This window comes from Acinonyx jubatus, chromosome X (assembly GCF_027475565.1).
Source record: "Acinonyx jubatus isolate Ajub_Pintada_27869175 chromosome X, VMU_Ajub_asm_v1.0, whole genome shotgun sequence".
Classification (NCBI taxonomy): Eukaryota; Metazoa; Chordata; class Mammalia; order Carnivora; family Felidae; genus Acinonyx; species Acinonyx jubatus.
The window spans coordinates 13,018,045-13,039,018 of record NC_069389.1 but is presented as its reverse complement, the minus strand read 5'-3'; the positions used below and the strand labels follow the sequence as shown (position 1 = coordinate 13,039,018).

The window sequence follows — 20,974 nt, the reverse complement described above, 5'->3', positions numbered from 1 at the left end:
GAGGAAAAAAGATGGAAGAGGGGTTATATCAAATGTAATCAATGTTTACATCCAACGACATACCATAGGTTGACAGCTTTTTTTCTTACTGATTTGTAAAACTGATATAAACATGGTAATTTCTAAGTTTCATAGACAGGTGATGTAACTATAAAGTATAAGAAAATTAAAGTTAAAGTAAATCACACAACTAAGTGGTACCAAAAGAAGTGAGAAATGACATTTAGTTGTAAATCTAAACTTAGCTCCATATAAAAATTCACTACTTAAAATAATTAGCATCTTAGAAGTGAAATTCTCCCAAGTTAGTGACCATTAATTATCCTGGTCTTATCCTTGATGAGATGGTGCAGCAGAGATGGCTCACCAGCTATCCAGCAAACACCCATGCTCCTCCAATATCCTGTGAAGCTGGCACTACTGGACAAATGTCTGCCTGGGACTACGTTGCCCAGGCCCCCATATGTAAGTGGAACTCCCATGTGAAGTTCCCACCAATAGAATATAAGACCAAGTAAAGACTGTCCCTTCTGCAACAAGACTTTTATTCTTAGAAGCACACGTTCTTTCCCCATCATCTCTTCCCCACTCTGGCTGAATGCAGAGGTCTCCTACGCCCTGACAGATGGCACAGCCACAGGATGAAATAAGTGACAGTCTAGGCCCCTAAGTCCCATGTACTTACAAGGGAAGGCTGCCCTTCTTACAAAGAACACCCACACTGGATTAGAGGAGCATAAAAATAAATTTCTCTCACATTAAGCCACAGAAATTTTGAGAATAATGTTTTAAGCAACTATCCCTGCCCTAACAAATATAGACAGTAGGCATGGGAGAGAAGGCAGTATTCTAGTATTTTATTCTCATATCAGTAAAATTTACCTTACTCTCTCTTCTATCCTATTGTTAACCCCATTCATTTATGGGATTCTCCCTCACCCCTTAACACTACTTGGTCATATGATATGGCATAAATTTGAATTCTATACATTTCCTCTCTGTATGAAGGAGGGCATCTTCCTTTTTTTGAATAATACAATTGAGGGGTAGCTGTCTAGTAGTGTGTTTCTCTTATCACAAGTGGACAAAGATTTACCTTCCAGTTAATAGGAGAGCAGAGACTTGTTATTTCAAGTTACAATAGTATTTCCAACTAAAGAATTAAAAATAATTTTTTTAAGTTTATGCATTTTGAGAGAGAGAGAAAATGTGTGCCCGTGGGGAGGGGCAGAGAGAGAGAGGGAGAGAATACCAAGCAGACTTCCCACTGTCAGCTGTCCACGTGGAGCTGACGGAAGGCTCAAACCCAGGAACCGTGAGATCACGACCTGAGCCGAAATCACGAGTCGGACACGTGACCAAGTGAGCCATCCAGGCGCCCCTAAAAATAATTTAAAGTATCAAAGTAGCAGGGGATAGGGAGATTATGGGAACTAAATCTTTTGTAATGTTGATCAATCAGGTACTGTGCTTTTGGAAGAACAAATTGGTATAGTCACTTTGAAAAACTGGCAAAATGGATACCTTTCAACCCAGTTAATTCTACTCCTAGGATTTTACCCAAGTGTGTACACGTGTGCAGCCAAAGGCCAAGAAAGTTTAAAACAGTGCTATTTGTAATTGCCTCAACATGGAATCAATCCAAATTTTTATCAACAGAAGGGATACACTGTACTATGCTCACGCCATCCAGCACCAGAACTACTTCTAGATGCAGTGACACAGGTAAGTCGCGTAGACCAAATGCTGTGCAGAAATCCATACTATAGGAAACCGTTTATATATAAAGTTCAAAAACAGGCAAGGTTAATCATTTGTGCTGGAAATCAAGTGGTTACCTTGGGAGTAAGGTCTTCTGCGGTGCTTGGTAATATTCTGTTTCTTGATCCAGATAGGGTAACACAGATGTTCACTTTATGAAAATACATTACACCTAAACATTTACAATTTGTGTACTTTATTGAAATGAAACATACCTTCAGAAAAGTTTATTTTAAAAGGTGCAATTTAGGGACACCTGGGTGGCTCAGTTGGCTAAGCATCCAACTTCGGCTCAGGTCATGATCTCACGGTTCATGAGTTCAAGCCCCGCGTCGGACTCTGTGTTAATAGCTCAGAGCCTGGATCCTGCTTCTGATTCTGTGTATCTCCCCCCTCCTCTCTTTTTCTCTCTCTGTCCCTCTCCTGCTCAAACTCTCTCTCTCTCTCAAAAATAAACATTAAAAAAAAAACTTTAGAAGTGCAATTTGTATACTGTTCAAGAGTTATGAAGAACCAAAACATTTTCCTCTTGACAAAAAGATTAGAAACGTGCTTTAATAAAAAAGAATGAAATCTTGCCATTTGCAACAACATGGATGGAACTAGAGGATATTATGCTAAGCGAAATTAGAGAAAGACAAATATCATATGACTTCACTCATATGTGGAATTTAAGATGCAAAACAGATGAACATAAGGGAAGGGAAGCAAAAATAATATAAAAATGAGGACAAAAGATAAGAGACTCAAATACAGAGAACAAACTGAGGGTTGCTGGAGGGGTTGTGGGTGGGGGGATGTGCTAAATGGGTAAGGGGCATTAAGGAAGACACTTGTTGGGATAAGCACTGGGTATTACACATAGGGAATCAATCACTGGAATCTACTCCTGAAATCATTATTGCACTATATGCTAACTAACTTGGATGTAAATTTAAAAACAAATAAATAAAATTGAAAAAAAAAGCAATGTGTTGCTTTCCATGATACTTTAAAAATAATGTACACATAATACTTTCATTTCTTAAAAAAAATTAATGCATTAAGGGGAAATGGGTTGTCTATTTTCAGAGTTATGGTTTGAAACCACACTCTAAGCCTAAATGCTTAGAAATACTGCAAAGACTCTTATATTCTTTTTAAAAAGGTTTAAAATTCACTTCCATGCATAATGCATTCTGTAGAATGACATTTCTCAAGTGTAACCCATAGGTATTAAATTTAAACTTAGAAGACATTCATGAAGTTTCAAGAAACATCTTTTGTTAAATTTCATTACTGCAGAAACCTGTAAAGCCACAAATCTGCCCAAATAACATACTACAGAAGTATTACTATCAAACTGAAATGTAAAGTGCTCATTTTAATGACACATTATACATAGAACTACTATTTCCACCTCTACTTTATATCAAATACTGAATTGCCATATACTATTGGGCACATGGATAATGTTAACAGATACCCTCTACACAAAAGCAGTACAGAGGAAAAATAATGAGTGCTATTAATATCATCTTTCCCAACTTTTAAAAAATAATTTTAAACCTGAAAAATATTAGCGTAAGAATGGGTTCAAGAAATCACAATATTGGTTTTATTTATTTTTTTAATATATGAAATTTATTGTCAAATTGGTTTCCATACAACACCCCGTACTCATCCCAAAAGATGCCCTCTTCAATACCCATCACCTACCCTCCCCTCCCTCCCACCCCCCCCCCGTCAACCCTCAGTTTGTTCTCAGTTTTTAAGAGTCTCTTATGCTTTGGCCACAATATTGGTTTTAAATACTGATGAAAGTCTGTTAAAAGATAACTAAAATAGGGGCACCTGGGTGGCTCAGTTGGTTGAGTGTCCGACTTCGGCTCAGGTCATGATCTCATGGTTTGTGAGTTCGAGCCCCGCGTCAGGCTCTGTGCTGACAGCTCAGAGCCTGGAGCCTGCTTCAGATTCTGTGTCTCCCTCTCTCTCTGCCCCTCCCCAACTCATGCTCGCTCACTCTGTCAAAAATGAATAAACGTTAAAAAAAATATATGTGTAAAAGATAACTAAAATGGAAGACTGCTATATCTCTAACACATGATAGAATTTCTCAGAAGTGTAATAATAATAAAATCCACATAGTACCAGAAAATGTTTTGTTAAGCCACACCAAAAATATGAGCAAGCAATTTGTTCAAAGAAGCGGGGGCAGGAATAATTTTCACCAAGGAAAACCTGAGGCCTCTTCTAGGATCAATTTTAATAAGGGTACCTGAGGAATGGAATTTGTCAATTTCTAGTGTTTCAGTTCTATTAGTGATTTTGCATAACCTTTATTGAGATATAATTCACATATATTTCACCAATTTAAAGTGTACAAGTCACTGGTTTTTAGTATATTCATAGAGTTGTGCAACCATCACTACAATCAATCTTAGAATACTTTTGTCACCTCAAAAAGAAACCCTCCCATTACCCCCAGCCTTAGGCAACTAATGCATGGTGTCTCTACAGGTGTGGTTATTCTGAACAGTTCACATAAATAGAATCACATAATAATATGTGACCTTTTGTGTCTGGCTTCTTTCACAAAGCATTTCAAGGTTCATCCATGTTGTAGTATGTTATCTCTACTTCATTTTTCTTCATTGCCAAATAATATTCCATATAGTTTGGATATTTCACATTTATCCATTCATCAGTTGACAGGACATCTGGATTATTCCCAACTCTTGGCTATTATGAATAATTCTGTTACGAACATTAATGTACAAGTCTTTATGTGGACATACGTTTACATTTCTCCAGGGTATATACCTGGGGAGTGGAACTGCTAGGGTCATATGGTCACTCTGTTTAATCTTTTGAGGAACTGTTGACACTGTTTTTCTAAGTGCACCATTTTATATTCCCACCAGCAGTGTGTAAGGGTTCCATTATTTCTACATCCTCGCCAACACTTGCTATTGTCTGTCCTTTTGACTATAGCCACTATAGTGTGAAAGTATCTCATCTAACGACTAATGATGTTGAGAATCTTCTCATGTAGTTATTGGCCATTTGTATACCTCCTTTAGACAAATGTTTATTCAGATCCTTCACCCATTTTTTTACCTGAGTTATCTGTAATTTTATTATTGAGTTGTAAGAGTTCTTTATATAGGAAAGACACAAGTCCCTTATCAGAGGTATGATTTGGAAGTATCTTCTATTACTGTTCTCTCGATTTTGGAGAAAAGGTGCAATATATTCACCAATTTCAAAATGCCATCAATGTAATTAAAAGTTACTCTGGCTTTCAGATTAAAAGCAATTACAACTATCAGACACAGAAAAAAGTTTAAAGACTAGAAAGGCCAAAATGTTTACCTAACTCAAAATAATAGCTGGCGACACTGAGCATAAATAAGGATGCGGATCTGCAGAGCACACAACCATCACATTCCACAGTGTCCTATTTCAACATTCTCTATTTTTAGTTAATACTACGTTGTTGTTTTTTTTGTTTTTCCAGACACGCCCCCTTCACCTCTCAACTGTCACACATATTACATTATCACTTACTTGGTATGCATATCCTCCTGTAGACAGCAAAAACTTATGCATAAAAGGTACTCAATTGCCAATTGATGGAGAGCACAAGGAGCCAAAATGGCTACTGAAAACAAGCCACGGAGAGTACCTAAACATTACTACACAGCTTAGAGAAAAATACCACTATTACTACTTTAGAAGCAACACAGTATTACATGACAAAACTGGTGCAACTAATTTTGATATATTTTTCACATGTGCTAATGAAAGGCTGACTTTGGCTCTAAAGATCTTTTTTGTTTATAAATAAGCCCAGGTCCAGCTGGACTCTTGAAATAGCAGGCCCCAATTTTTCTACCGTAAGGACTATTTGTTCAAGAACTTACTTGAGGTTCTGCACTAGGCCATGGTATGAAGCAAATTGTTAGGCCAACTATTTTATTCATATTGTAAATTATGTCTCAGCCTTCATCTGCTTAAGCAGAGACCTCTATATGATACAGCAAATACAAATTCCTACTCTGCTCTAATACCTATTCTGGATGCCTTTCCTTGGGGATCATCTCCTGTATAATCAATAGCAGCAGCAGCTAGTACTTATACAGCAAATGCTACATCTTGGCACTACTGTAAGCACTTTCCTATATTAACTACCTTAATCCTCACAATAATGTCACAAGAGAAGTACTATTATCTCCATTTTACAAATGAGCAAACTGACATGATAAAGTATCGTGCCAAAGGTTACAACTAGTAAATAGCAGGGCAAAGATGTGAACCCTGGCAATCTGGTTTCTGAGTCCACGTGTTTAATCACAATGATATACTGCTTCATGACTACCCTATACAAACACCCTTATCCTGGCCTAGCCATCTTATAGAAATGTATTTAATAATGGGTAAAGACGCTCCCCAAATACTATGTATATAAAAAATTGCAAAACAGTACACACCAATTTTACATACATGCGTGTACATTTATGTATGTGTATACATACACAAAGAAAGTATTGGGAGGAGGAGCACCTGGCTGGCACAGTTAGTAGAGCATGTGACTCTTGATCTCAGGGTTTAAGTTCAAGCCTCATGTTGGGTGTAGAGATTACTTAAAAATAAAATTAAAAGAAAAAAAAAAAAAAAGAAAGAAAGTGCCGGGAGGAAATACATCTATATATTAATAATGGTTATTTTTAAATAGTATAATTATGGGTAGTGCTTCTTTTTCCTTCACTATATTTTCTAGTATTACTACAGCCAATTTTTATTTCCATTGGAATTGAAAAAAATTCAAAAACTACTCATGCTAATAACACGGGAAGCATCATAGAACATATGTAAATGTTATTAAAACTTCTACACAAGTCATTTAAGATAAAAATTAATTTTGGGGGCGCATGGCTGACTTAGTCGGTTAAGTGTCCAACTTCAGCTCCGGTCATGATCTCATGGTTCATGGGTTTGAATCCTGCATCGGGCTCTACGCTGACAACACGTAGCCTGCTTCAGATCCTTTGCCTCCCTCTCTCTGCCCCTCCCCAGCTCATGCATGCATGTGTGCACTCTCTCTCTCAAAAATAGACATTGGGGTGCCTGGGTGGCTCAGTAGGTTGAACGTCCAACTTTGGCTCAGGTCAGGATCTCACACAGTTTGTGGGTTTGAGGCCCACGTCAGGCTCTGTGCTGACAGCCCAGAGCCCGCTGTGGATCCTCTGTCCAGCTCTCTCTATGCCCCTACCCCACTCTCTCTCTCAAAATAAATAAACTTTTAAAAATAAATAGGGGCGCCTGCTGGCTCAGTTGGTTTAAGCGTCCAACTTCAGCTCAGGTCATTAACTCACAGTTCGGGAGATCAAGCCCTGCATCAGGCTCTGTGCTAAGAGCTCAAAGCCTGGAGCCTGCTTCGGATTCTGTGTCTCCCTCTCTCTCTGTTCCTCACCTGCTTGCACTCTGTCTCTCTCTCAAAAACAAAGATTAAAAAAAAATTTTTTTAATAAACATTAAAAAAGTAATTTCTATTTAACACAAATGGATACTCAAAGAATGCTAAGACCCACAACCCAACAAAAATGGGCAAACAATATGAAGCAAAAAAATCACAGAAAAGAAAATACAAGTGGCTAGTAAACATATCTTAGCTTTACTCACAATAAGAGAAGTACAACTTAAAACTATCAGATAATGGGGCACCTGAGTGGCTCAATCAGTCAAGCGTCTGACACTTGATTTCAGCTCAGGTCACAATCTCACGGTTCATGGGATCGAGCCCCTCGTCAACTCTGCATGGACAGTGTGGAGCCTGCTAGAAATTCTCTCTCTGTGCCTCCCCCACTCACACTTGCTCTCTCTCAAAATAAATACACATTTAAAAAAAATCTATCAGATGACATTATTCACATCAAAAACATTGACCACACAATGTGGGAGAGGGTGTGGGGTACTGTCAAGCATTCCTGGTTGGGGGACAAACTGGTTTAACCACTAAGGAGTCCAATTCAGGGCAGGGATTGTGTGAGAAGGGGCACAAGGAAACTTTCTGGGGTGATGGGGATGCTCTATAACTTGACTAGGATTTGGGTTACAGAGTTGCATGCATTTGTTAAAACCCAGCATGTACATACCTAACATGGCTTCATGGATGACGAGACCAATAGATGGATAGATAAATGAAAAAGCAAGTAAACTATCAATGGAAGAATCTAAATGGTGGCAATATGGTTGATAGCATCAAATTCTTTCAACTTTATGTTTGAAATTTTCCATAATAAAATGTTGGGGAAAAACTTATGCCACATAGCTTTTGACCCACCAAACTCATTTCTTCTCAATTTCTCCTATGGACAAACCAATACATCTGCGAAATATAAACTTACATAGCAGTATTTATAGTAACCAAAAAAAAATCAGAAATACCCTAAATGTCCATTAATAATGAACTGGACAGTAGTAACTTTGTATGGTGACAGATGGCAAACTGCAGTGGGCATTATGTAATGTACATAAATGCTGAATCACTACATGGTACAGCTGACACTAATATCGCATGTGAACCATACTTAAATCAATAGGGGCACCTGGGTGGCTCAGTTGGTTTAAGCATCTGCCTTCAGCTCAGGACATGATCTCACCATTGGTGAGTTCAAGCCCCGCATTGGGCTCTCTGCCATCAGTGTGGGACTCACTTCAGATTCTCTGTCCCCTCTCTTGATGCCCCTCCCCTGTTCACGTGTGCGTGCACGCTCTCTCTCAAATAAACTTTAAAAATAAAGTAAAATAAAATGAAATAAAATAAAATAAAATAAGATAAAATGACTACATATACCCTACCAAAATAATGGACTGGATAGATCAATGCAGTACATCCATACAGCAGAGTACTATTGCATCTATTTAAAAAAAACAGTAAGGTAGTTACATAATTACTGATCTGTAAGGATAAGCTGAAAAGGGAAAAAGAAAAATGTCCTGTACTATGTACTGTATGCCACAATTTGGGTGTGTGGGGGGGGGGGAGGGGTGGTGGTGGTGGTGGTATAAGTTTATGATTGAGAATCATATACAATCTCTGGAAGGATACAAAGAAACATACTAATGGAGAGATGGCGAGAAACTGATGGGGCGGGGCTGGAGGGGAACACAAGGCTTTTACAGCATGCCTATTTTTATCTTTCAAGTTAGGGATCATGAGTTACCTTCATAACAATTTGTTGTTTTTTTTTTTAAAAATACCAAGATGAATATAGTTCTCTAACATAGTACCTATCATTAAGAAAAATGAGGCGGAAATGTTTATTGAAATTCCAATCTCAAATGAAAATGAAACCAACAGTAAGTAGTAGTTTCAAGATAAATTTCTATACGAACTTTTCCCTGAAAATCATCAAACATGAGCTATCACATTTTTGTTTTATGAGTCTACAGTCATAAGCAGCACACACAGCTCTTGCAGCTTGAAAGACACTCGAGAGAGCAGGTCCATTCGGCCAGAGCAGTGTTTACTGGAGCCCTAAACCCTAGCAATCCTCCACCCCAGCCAGTCCCCTCCTGTCAAAGGATACATTTCTCAACCTTCCTTCCATTGTCTAAATACTTGGAGCTAAGATGACTCCTTACGTGAAGAAGAGATGCCTTCAAAATGATAGCCACCAGTTCACCAATCATTAATTGTAGGAGCAAAGAATCGCTATTGCTAAAAATTTTTGCAAACATGAATACACTGTATTCATCTACTATGTGTAAAAGCTTTTTCCATCAATACATTTGAAACTGAGATCACATGGGAATTAAAAGCCTGAAGAAAAAAATATTTAAATAAATTTCTTTCCCTTATACTCTGTGAATAATAAAGAGAAAGGTGAACAATTTCCAAATTTAAAACTTTCAGTTATGCTCTTTCAAATATTGCTAAAGCTAAAGAACCAGATTTCTTTGGCTTATTTTGTTTCAAGCGCTTAAATGTTTTTTAGTAATGGCTGTACTTTTAATAAGACTGGTCTAAATAAAAAACTAAAAAGCCAACACCCACATTCACTTCCTAATTATTTCAACTACCATTTGCTTAAATGAGATTGAATGCCTTCAACCAGTGCCAGGCATGTGCTGAAAGCAGAAATCACTCAGTCGTTGCCACTGAGGGCTAGGGTGGCCCTTCAGAGGGAGCAGGCGGGAAAGACTGCACATGTATATATTTTCCTGAGGAGAGATCTTAGCTGGCTTCAAGTTCCCAAACAGTCGTGGAAAAATTTATCAAGTAGGCAAAGTGAACCTTCAGAACCTGCAAGCCCCTTACCCCCATTTAACCTTCCCCTCTGACAGGTGGGGCTTATTTTCCCCAATAAGGAAAATGAAACTTAGGGAGTTAAAGTAACTTGCCCACGATCATATTAAAGTCAATAAAAGGAGCTCACAAAATTCAAAACCAGGTCAAACTCAAGAGCCTATGTTTTCTCCATTACACAACTCCCCTCATTTCATACATTAGCCTTGAAAAATGAAAGGTCAAACACATCTCTCATGCAGTTTATAAAATAAGCCTAACAAATTAAATGGATGTCTAAAAATATATGGCATGTTAGATATACTAGGATGAATTTAGGAAAACACTGGGAAAAAGCTTTAAGATTTCTAGCAGTGATTAACTCTGGGACTTAGGGAGGGGACACAGGCCTAAGTCAGAGGTAGGGATATCTTTTTTTTTTTAATTTAATTTTATTTTTTAAAATTTACATCCAAATTAGTTAGCATATAGTGCAACAATGATTTCAGGAGTAGATTCCTTAGTGCCCCTTAGCTATTTAGCCCATCCCCCCTCCCACACCCCCTCCAGTAACCCTCAGTTTGTTCTCAATGAGTCTCTTCTGTTTTGTCCCCCTCCCTGTTTTTATATTATTTTTGTTTCCCTTCCCTGTTAATCTGTTTTGTCTCTTAAAGTCCTCATATGAAGTCATATTTTTGTCTTTCTCTAATTTCACTTAGCATAATACCCTCCAGTTCCATCCACGTAGTTGCAAATGGCAAGATTTCATTCCTTTTGATTGCTGAGTAATACTTCATTGTATGTATATGTGTGTATATATATATATATGTGTGTGTGTATATATACACATATATATACATATGTATATACATATACATATATATATATTATACATCTTTATTCATCCATCAATGGACATTTGGGCTCTTTCCATATTTTGGCTATTGCTGATAGTGCTGCTATAAACATGGGGATGCAGGAGTCCCTTCAAAACAGCACACCTGTATCCCATGGATAAATGCCTAGTAGTGCCATTGCTGGGTCATAGGGTAGTTCTATTTTTAGTTTTTTGAGGAACCTCCACACTGTTTTCCAGAGTGGCTGCACCAGCTTGCATTCCCAGGAGGTAAGGATATCTTTAAATAATTTTAAGTGATTATTTAAGGCATTAAGGTTTTTGTTATTTTACTTTTTTGTGTCTTAGGATAAACTAAATTATGTCTAAAAATCTCTTCAACCCTAGGTTTCTAATAATTTGCCCAAAGAGTGTCAACTGCCAAACAGGAATGTGAGGACAAGAGTACATACTTACTAGGCTCAGGGCAGGCCAGGAAAGGAAGGACTGCAGGAGGAAATCCTGAAACGTACCAAAGATACTCTATCTCTCCAGACATCCACTATCAGCCTTGGTTGGTTTTTAAAATATGAACCTCCTTCCTAAACATATCCATTTTGAGAAGCTTTTACATTTCCAAATACAAATTTTACAAACTTATTAAAAATGTACATTTTCATGTGCTTTTTTAATTTTCTTAAATAGGTGGATGGAGTTGGTGGGGGTTTCATGTACTTTCTAAATTAGAAAAGTGATTTTGGCTTTATATAAGTCATTTAAAATAGTTAATATAGTAAAGCTATTTTAGTCTTTAAAAGAATTATTCTGGATAGCAAACTCTTCCACACAGTTAACACTGTATCAATCATTCATCTCAAAATTCTGTTTCAATCATCTTGGACCAAAGCCTTTAAGATATGTATTAGATAACTCAATACCTCCTTTAGTAGATTTACTGTGTTAGAACAAAGAAATGAAATGAAAGAGTTTTAATTTTTAACAGATAAAAGGATATATTACCGTGCACTAGAATATAAGCATATTTTGGTGTACGTCTCTATAGTATATCTATATTCTTTAAGACGATAAACTCCTAATATGTCAAAATACAAACTCCCACAGATGAGTCCTTATTTTTATCTCAGGCATGAAATACTTGTCTGAGAATTCCTAATTATATAGGAATATATATATATTTGGTCTTCCAAAACAGACCATGCAGAACCGTATGTGGGAATTCACTATATTTTTTTAAATGGTGTCATTTCAAATTGGTAAAGAAAATAAAATGATTGGGTTGCCTGGGTAGCTCAGTTAGTTAAGACCTCAGCTCAGGTCATGATCTCACCATTAGTGAAATTGAGCCCCGCTTTGGATCCTCTTATCCTCCTCTCTCTCTGCCCCTCCCCCCACTCTCTAGTGTGCATGTGCGCTCTCTTAAAAAAAAAAAAAAACATAAAAAAAATCAAAACAAATTTCACCAATAAAATCACTTGAAAAGAAAGGAAAAGAAAGGAAAAGAAAAGAAAAGAAGTGATTTCCGATATTTTCCAAACCATTTGGGAGAAAAAGAATGATATCCTGTAGCATTCCTCCAGATGCACCAAGACTGAAAAAAAATGAAAACCACAAAGCACTAGAAGTCCTAAGTAAAATTTTTTTCCATAATCTTGGCATGGGAAAGCCCTTTCTAAATAAATCAAGAAGCACAAAAGTTATTTTATTTTTTTAAAGGAGAAGAAGATCAATTTACTAAATAGTAACTGAAAACATTGGACCAGCCAAAAGGCCACATTTGTACAGGCTTCAAATGAGTCAGAGACCCAATTTGCAAGAGTTTGTGAACAAGCAGATCACAGTTAAAGAACATATTTAACCTCATTCAAGATCAAAGAAATGCAAATAAATAATCTTTAACCTACCACAAAACAAACCTTCATGTGGGCAAACATGTCCCTCAGTACAGTCCTGGGGAGTCTAAATTAGCAGAGTATTCATTTTGTAGCGGTATTTAGCAGTATCTACCAATGTCTGAGTACATATTCACTTTCACCTAGTGATTCCATGGCTAGTTTATTCAAGAGACATTCTCACTCAAAGGCAAAAAAGGCTATTCACCAAATTACTGACTCTTACCATGCAAAACCACCTGTCTACCAGTAAGGAATTGGTTAAATAAATAATGCTCATCCATACAAGGTAGAACTGCACAGCTTTTCAAAAGAATAAGGCAGATCCACATCAATATGCACAGATCTTCAGGGGCGCCTGGGTGGCTCAGTTGGTTAAGCATCTGACTCTTGACTTTGGCTCAAGTCATGATCTCATGGTAATGAGACTGAGCCCCACGACTGGCTCCACGGAAGATTCTCTCTCTCCCTCTCTCTCATGCTCTAAAATAAAGAAGTAAATAAAATATGGACAGATCTCCAAGGTATAACTAAGGAAAAAGACAAACATCTAGTGCAGGATGAATGTCTCAGTATAAATTTAAAAAGTATTCATATATAAGCCAGTATATTGGTAAAAATTTTCTGAGGATATCCTCAAAATTGTTCACAATGGATGGGGGTTTAAAAGCTGGAAAAGAAGGAAGGCTTACTTTTAATTTTGTACTTTTTGGTTCTATTTTATTTTTTATTATGTGAATGCAGTAATTTCAGTAAAAAAAAAAAACTTTGAAGTTGACTGATTTAATTTTGATTAATTTTGGGGTGACATCACAGTATAATACCTATTATTCTACCACTACACCCCCAAGATTAGGTCTAAAGATGGCAAGAGTTCCTGTTTCTTGTCATCTTTTCCCTTCACCCTGCTCTACACCTCTGGGTCTATCCCATCTTTATACACACATCTTCTACTGGATTATAGAAGATCTACTAAGCATGAGGCTGGGTAGCAGTTCTCATTTATTTCCTTCTTAAAACAATTCTGAAAATTGGAATATCTCATTTAAATTTGGCCTCAATTTATAACTATGGCTAGGATATCTGCCAAATCACTTTATAAGTTAAAAAAAAAAAAAAAAAAAACTGAAGGGGGTGCCTGGGTGGCTCAGTCAGTTAAGCGTCCGACTTCAGCTCAGGTCATGATCTCACAGTTCGTGAGTTCAAGCCCCGTGTCAGGCTCTGCACTGAGCGCTCAGAGCCTGGAGCCTGCTTTGGATTCTGTGTCTCTCTCTGTGTCTCTGTCTCTCTCTCTCTCTCTCTCTGCCCTTCCCTTGCTCGTGCTCTCTCTCTCAAAAATAAATAAACATTTAAAAAATTTAAAAAAAAAAGTAGAACTACCATATGATCCAGCTATTTCACTTCTGTGTATTTATCTCAAGAAAATGAAAATACAAATTTGAAAAGATATATGCATCCCTATGTTCACTGCAGCATTATTTACAATAGCCAAGATAAGTAAACAATCTAAGTGTCCATCAGTGGAGGAATAGATACAGAAGATGTGGTATATACACAATGGAGTTATTATTCAGCCATAAAAAAGAATGAAATCTTTCCATTTGCAACAACATGGATGGACCTAGAGGGTATTATGTTAAGTGAAATAAGTCAGAGAAAGACAAAAACCCTATGATTTCACTTATATGTGGAATCTAAAAAACAAAACTCATAGATACAGAGAACAGATCAGTGGTTATTAGAGAGGAAGGGACTTGGAGGTGGGCAAAAGGGTAAAGGAGGTCAACTGTATGGTGACAGACGGTAAATAGACTTATCGTAACAATCACTTCGTAGTGTATGCAAATGCTGAATTATTACATTGTACATCTAAAACTAATATGTGATATTACCATTTTACCTCAATTAAAATAAACTGAAAAAATCTAAGTCTACTGTTTGAGATACATGGAATTTACAAAACAGGGTTAACATACATAAGGCTAAGGAAAGAATATACCTAACATTTACTAATTGTTATACGCTAGACATTTTAAGTACATTATTTACTTTAACCTTACAGTTCTAAGATAGTGACAACATCACCCCATTATACAGATAAACTAGGGAGAAAAGTAGGAAGAGGGGAAAAGCCCGTTATTTGAGACCTGCATTTACTGAGCTTGGAAGTAATGCTTCTATGGGGGGTGTCCTAAAGAATCACATTTGAAGTTAAGAATCATGACGAATACCCAAGTGTTCACAGACAGATAAATGAAATGTGGCATATAATACATACATTAGAATATTATTTAGCCTTAGACAGGAAAATTTTGACACATGCTATAGAACATGGATGAACCTTGAAAATACCATGGTTAAGTGGGGGCACCTGGCTGGCTCAGGTGGAAGAGCATGCAACTCTTGATGTAGGTGTTAGGAGTTTGAGCCCCAAATTGGGTGTAGACATTACTTAAATAAACTTAGGAAAAAAGAATCATCTTAAGTGAAAAAAAGCCAGACACAAAAAGACAAACACTGTATGATTCCATTTATATGACATACTGACAGTAGTCAAATACACAGAGAAAGAAAGTAGAATAATGGTTGCCAGGGTCTGGGTCAGGGGGAATGGAATACAGAATTTCAGTTTGGGAAGATGAAAAAGTTCTGGAGATGGATGATTGTGTTGTTTGCACAACACTGTTAACGTAATTGATATAATTTATGCCACTGAACTGTATGGTTAAAATGGTAAATTTTAGGGGCGCCTGGGTGGCGCAGTCGGTTAAGCGTCCGACTTCAGCCAGGTCACGATCTCGCGGTCCGTGAGTTCGAGCCCCGTGTCGGGCTCTGTGCTGACAGCTCAGAGCCCGGGGCCTGTTTCAGATTCTGTGTCTCCCTCTCTCTCTGACCCTCCCCCGTTCATGCTCTGTCTCTCTCTGTCCGAAAAATAAATAAACGTTGAAAAATGGTAAATTTTAGGGACGCCTGGGTAGCTCAGTCAGTTAAGTGTCCGACTCTTGCTTTCAGCTCAGTATCTCACCAGGATCTGGTTCATGAGAGATCCAGTCCCTGCTCTTGTCCCTACTCTTAGCGAGGAGCCTGCCTGGTGTTCTCGCGTGCGCGCTCTCTCTCTGCCCCTCCCCCACGTGCGCACACATGCACTCTCTCAAAATAAACATTAAAAAATGGTAAATTTTATGTTATGTATATTTTAGCCCCCCCCACCGCGCGTGCACACACACACTCACGAATCATGATGAATGTATTTTGGTTTAGAATGTTCTTTAAGCCTTTAGCAAATAAAACCTAACTTTATATTGGCCATTAGGAATTGTAAAAAAAAAAAAAAAATTCTGGTTGCTAAGGATTACTGAATTGCCCCCTTAGCAAGATAAAGCACTTGAATCAGTAATAACTGGGATTCCACATTCCTAGAGCAAGTCTTAGGAAAAGGCCCAGGAAAAAAAAAACCTATTCTCTTCTGACAGAATTGTCTTGGGAAACAACAAGGAAAAGCAGAGCCCACTTCCAATAAAACTCATGGACAGTGGTTCTCAAAGTATGGTCCCCATGAACCCTTCACGGTAGTGTGCAAGCTCAAACATAATTTTCATAGTAATACGGAGATATTATTTGTCTTTTGGTGTTAACATTTGCACTAATGGTACAAAAGCAGTAAAGAATACCAGTGCTGCCTTCTTAGAACAAAGTCAACGTAGCGGCATCAAACTCTTAAGTCATCATTTTCTTCAACACCGTGTACTCAAAGTTGGGGGGGGGGGCGAGTAAAAATGCCCTTGAGGAAGCAGTAAAATATACGAATTTTTATTAAATCTCAACCAATGGCTACACATCTTTTTATCTCTGTGTGACAACACATAAAGTGCACATAAAGCACTTCTGCTGCACACCAAAGCATGAGCGCATCTTGAAGAAAACCACTAATGCAGTTGCTTGAATTATAAACCCAACCAGAAGCTTTTTTCATCACCTTTTTTTTTCTTTTCTTTTTTTTTTTTAAAGATAACCAACTGGTGCTTGTTTATTCAGACTTGGGTATTTAGCAGATGAAGTCTCCAAAATATATACACTGAGCTTGTTACTTCAAGGCAAACAACTGACAGTATTTATTGCCAATGATAACAATTGAGTTTTTAAGCAAAATTTAGAATTTCTGAAAACTATCTGCTACCATAAGTTTGACAGCTTCCCAATACTTAAGACTTTACTGTACAACATAGGGAATGTAGTCAATAATATTGTAGTAACACTGTACGGTGACATATGGAGGCTACACTTAAGGTCATAAGCATTAAGTAATGTATAGAATTATTAAATCACTATGCTGTACACCTGAAACTAATATAACATTGTTAAAAAAAGACTGCAGAGGACATCAGTGGTGATATTAACAGGATTTTGATATTATATAACAAAATGTGTCAACACTTGGAAAATCAACACAATTTGGTAAACCAATTTTTTTTAATGTTTATTTTTGAGACAGAGAGAGACAAAGCATGAGTGGGGGAGGGGCAGAGAAGAATGCCATTCTTCTCACTTTAATTCCCTTGATCTATTTCACCCATTACCCCACCCACATCCCCTCTGGTAACACCAGTTTGTTCTCTGTATTTAGGAGTCTGTTCTTTTACTTTGGAAAATCAATAATTTTTAATTTTCAAAAAACATTAGGTTAATATGTGGTAGGCAGCTTCTGACATGGTTCCCAGTGATCCTCCTCATATTCACAACCTTGTATAATCCCCTCCCCTCGAATGCGGCTAGACCTAGTGACTAACTTCTAATGAAGAATCTGGCAAAAGTGAGGGGATGTCACTTGTATGGTTATGTGACAAAAGACTGCAACTTCCTTCTCTTGTGCTGACATTCTTGCTCATTCTGATGAAACCAGCAGCCATGTTGTGAGATGCAGATGGAAAGGCCCATGTGGCAAGGAACCAAGGGAGGCCTCGAGCCAACAGCTCATGAGGAATTGAATCCTGCCAACAATTACAATGAGTGAACTAGGACATGGATCCATCCCCATCAAGCCTTCAGATGACAATAGTCCACAAGACCCTAAAGGAGAGGACCCAGCTAAGCCACACCCACACCCCTGACCTATAGAAACAGTGAGATCATAAATGTTGTTTCAAGCACTAAGTTATACAACAATAGATAACTGGTACAACATTAGTTCATTTTAAATGAATAATAATTTAAAATGTTTTAATATCTAATATGTGAAATACTAGCTGTAACCCACAAAAACAAAAGCACCTTGGGGTTCTCAAAAAAGATTCTGAAACCAAAAAGTTTGAGAACTGCTGTCCTGGCTGTGGCAGAACAGGAAGAGAGACAGACTGAAAGGCCAGCTTGGCCAAACCATGGTCTAAGGGAGGTCCTTATCTTGGCACCCTTAACCAAACAGATCCATCTCTAGAGAATATGGCCACAGGACCTAGTGTGAACAGGGAGAGGAGTGCCATTTCCTCTGGCTCATTCAGAAGCCTCTCCAACAGTACTTGATACGCTTCTCCTCATTTAATCCTCAGAACTGTCTTACAGGCAGATATGATGAACAAATAGGCTCACTTGATAAGGCAATTTTAGCTAGTTTGTGTTCGGTCATGAACCTAGGGCTTGGAAAGCAGAGACTGAATTCTTAGTTTTCTCTGTATCATTCCAGAGAATACGTTCTTCCAAGGTTATATTAAAAAATAAACGTGGGGAGGGCGCGCGCACCTGGGTGACTCAGTAGGTTGAGTGTCCGACTTTGGCTCAGGTCACGAACTCATGGTTCCTGAGTTCAAGCCCCACATGGGCTCCCTGCTGTCAGCGTGGGGCCTGCTTCAGATCCTCTGTCCCCCCCACTGCTCACACTCTCTCAAAAATAAATTTAAAAAACATTAAAACAAAAATTAATATGTTGAGGCACGTGGGTGGTGCAGTCAGTTGAGCATCCAACTTTAGCTCAGGTCATGAGCTCATGGTTCATGAGTTCGAGCCCTGCGATGCTGTCAGCATGGAACCTGCTTCATATCCTCTGTCCCCCTCTCTCTGCCCCTCCCCTGCTTGCTCTCTCTCAAAAATAAGTATTAAAAAAAAGGGGGGGGAACACTTCCCAATTCAAAAAATAAAATAAATGTGGTGATGGTCACACAACTCTGTGAATACACTAAAAATCACTGAACTGTATCGTTTAAGTGGGTGAATTGTATGGTATGTGAGTTATACCTCAATAAAGTAGTTACCCAAATAATGAATAAATTAAAACATAAGTAAAGCCAGAGAAATGAGAGTTCTGAGGAGGGATAAAAATTGGAGGCAGTAAGTGCTAGTTGTCCCAACTCCTAATTTTTGGCAGCAAAAGGCTCCAGGATGATCTGTTGCAATATGTTTGGAGGACGGGGAGCACATGGAGGCATTAATAGTAAATGAGAAAGAGGGAAACCAGTGCTGAAGTTAGGATGAGGGAACCTGATTTCCCCCACTGGTGAAGAAGCCAAGAGTGAGCAAACAGATCCGGAAAAGGTCTAGTTGCGACACAGCTTCTGTAGCCTTATGGCCTCCCTGGCAGTAGTGTTACCATCTCCAGTGGTAGGTGCTAGCATCTATATTAGAATGTGCACATCATTTGCCTTTTAAAACAAGGATGATGGCATTAGATTTCACATGTAACTTCTATGGCTATTTATTTTATAAAAAATAAAAGGTGCTAGACTCTGATCTGTAAAATCACTTCTAGCTCTAAACCTGTAACCCAATGATAATCTGCAATCTGAGAGATACCTGCATTAACTTAAACACCTATGTAGGCAGCAAAAGTATCAGGAAACCCAAAAATTTTAATGCCCAAAGCTACTGAAATATGCTTGGACTTGACCGATTTTGCAGAGGGGAAGGGCCTGGGTCACAAAATTAGCATCTTCAAGGCACAGACTCCTGAGATGTAAAATGATCTCCTACTTTTATGAGTTACCTAAATGGAACACCCCATCCCAATTTCATGAAGTCACACTTCACCAGCTCCACATTTACCAACTATGATGCACCTGTGAACATCAAGCTATCTCTTTTTTCCTGTCCTACTTACCCAGACCACTTTAGTTCTTTGTTAACACTGTGTTGTGTGGACTTTAAGACAGGTAATTTAGGGGAGCCTGAGTGGCTCAGTCGGTTAAGCACCAGACTCTTGATTTCGGCTCATGTCATGATTTCACAGTTTGTGAGATCTGTGCTGACCACAGAGCCTGCTTGGGATTCTCTCTCCCTCCCTCTCTCTCTGCCACTCCCCTGCTCATGTGTGCGCATTCTCTTTCAAAAAAAAGATAGGTTTTTAAAAAAAGGACTTTCTAAACCCTCTTTTCATTTGTCCAAATTACATTTAGAGGTGTTTCTGCGGGGAATTAAAGCATTCTTTATCATTTATCTTAAAGCCGACCATGAAACAAAAGCTATGAAACCTGTAAGGCTCAAAACTCCCCTCAAAACTTCCTAGATTACAATAGCTTTTCTATACCCCCAAAGATCCGACCCACCCTTTATAATCTGTTTTCGTTTAGCAAAAATTATTTCTCTTTTCACCCACCACCAAGTTTTGCTTGCATTTAACAAGGTGGATGTTTGTATTTACTATCGGGAAATGCGCTGAAAACACAAGACACATGGCATATGGGTAACAACTTCAGCCCCCCAAAAGCCTGACCTTTGAATATACCACTTACTGTTTCCCATGTAGCCACGAGATTGGTCAACCTCTCAGTTTCCTTATCTGTAAACTAGGGATGTACAATTATCTACCTTCTAGAGTTGTAAGAAGATTAATCAACATAAACTGTAGCACACACAACTGTTATATCTGAATAAAGATGCATTTGCAAATTATGCAAAATGCCTCCATTCTCACTTTTAATATGGCCCACACATGGATCCATAAAATCCTTAGCAAAATATGCTTCTAAGCTACTGGCACATCTTCCTCGCCAAACTATTCTACACTGACCTTTCTGAAAGGAGAGGTGAAAAAAAGTGGAAAAGTGCTAGTTTAGCAATATTACTTATGGCAGACTGTAGAATGGGAAGTTGGGGATAATGGGGGGCGTTCTGGGGACATTTTGGTAATGAAACACAATGCAAATCAACACCCTGAGCAATAAATGCTAAGGAAATTATTTTGAAAAAAATATTTTGATAGCACAGGAAGAC

The 20,974-nt window shown here is 38.1% G+C and overlaps 1 protein-coding gene across 5 annotated transcripts in view; it reads right to left on the bottom strand.

Annotated features, from left to right (window-relative positions):
- TXLNG (taxilin gamma) overlaps positions 1-20,974 on the bottom strand; it is a 51,987-nt gene that overhangs the window by 25,453 nt on the left and 5,560 nt on the right. The gene's annotated exons all lie outside the window — the stretch shown is intronic.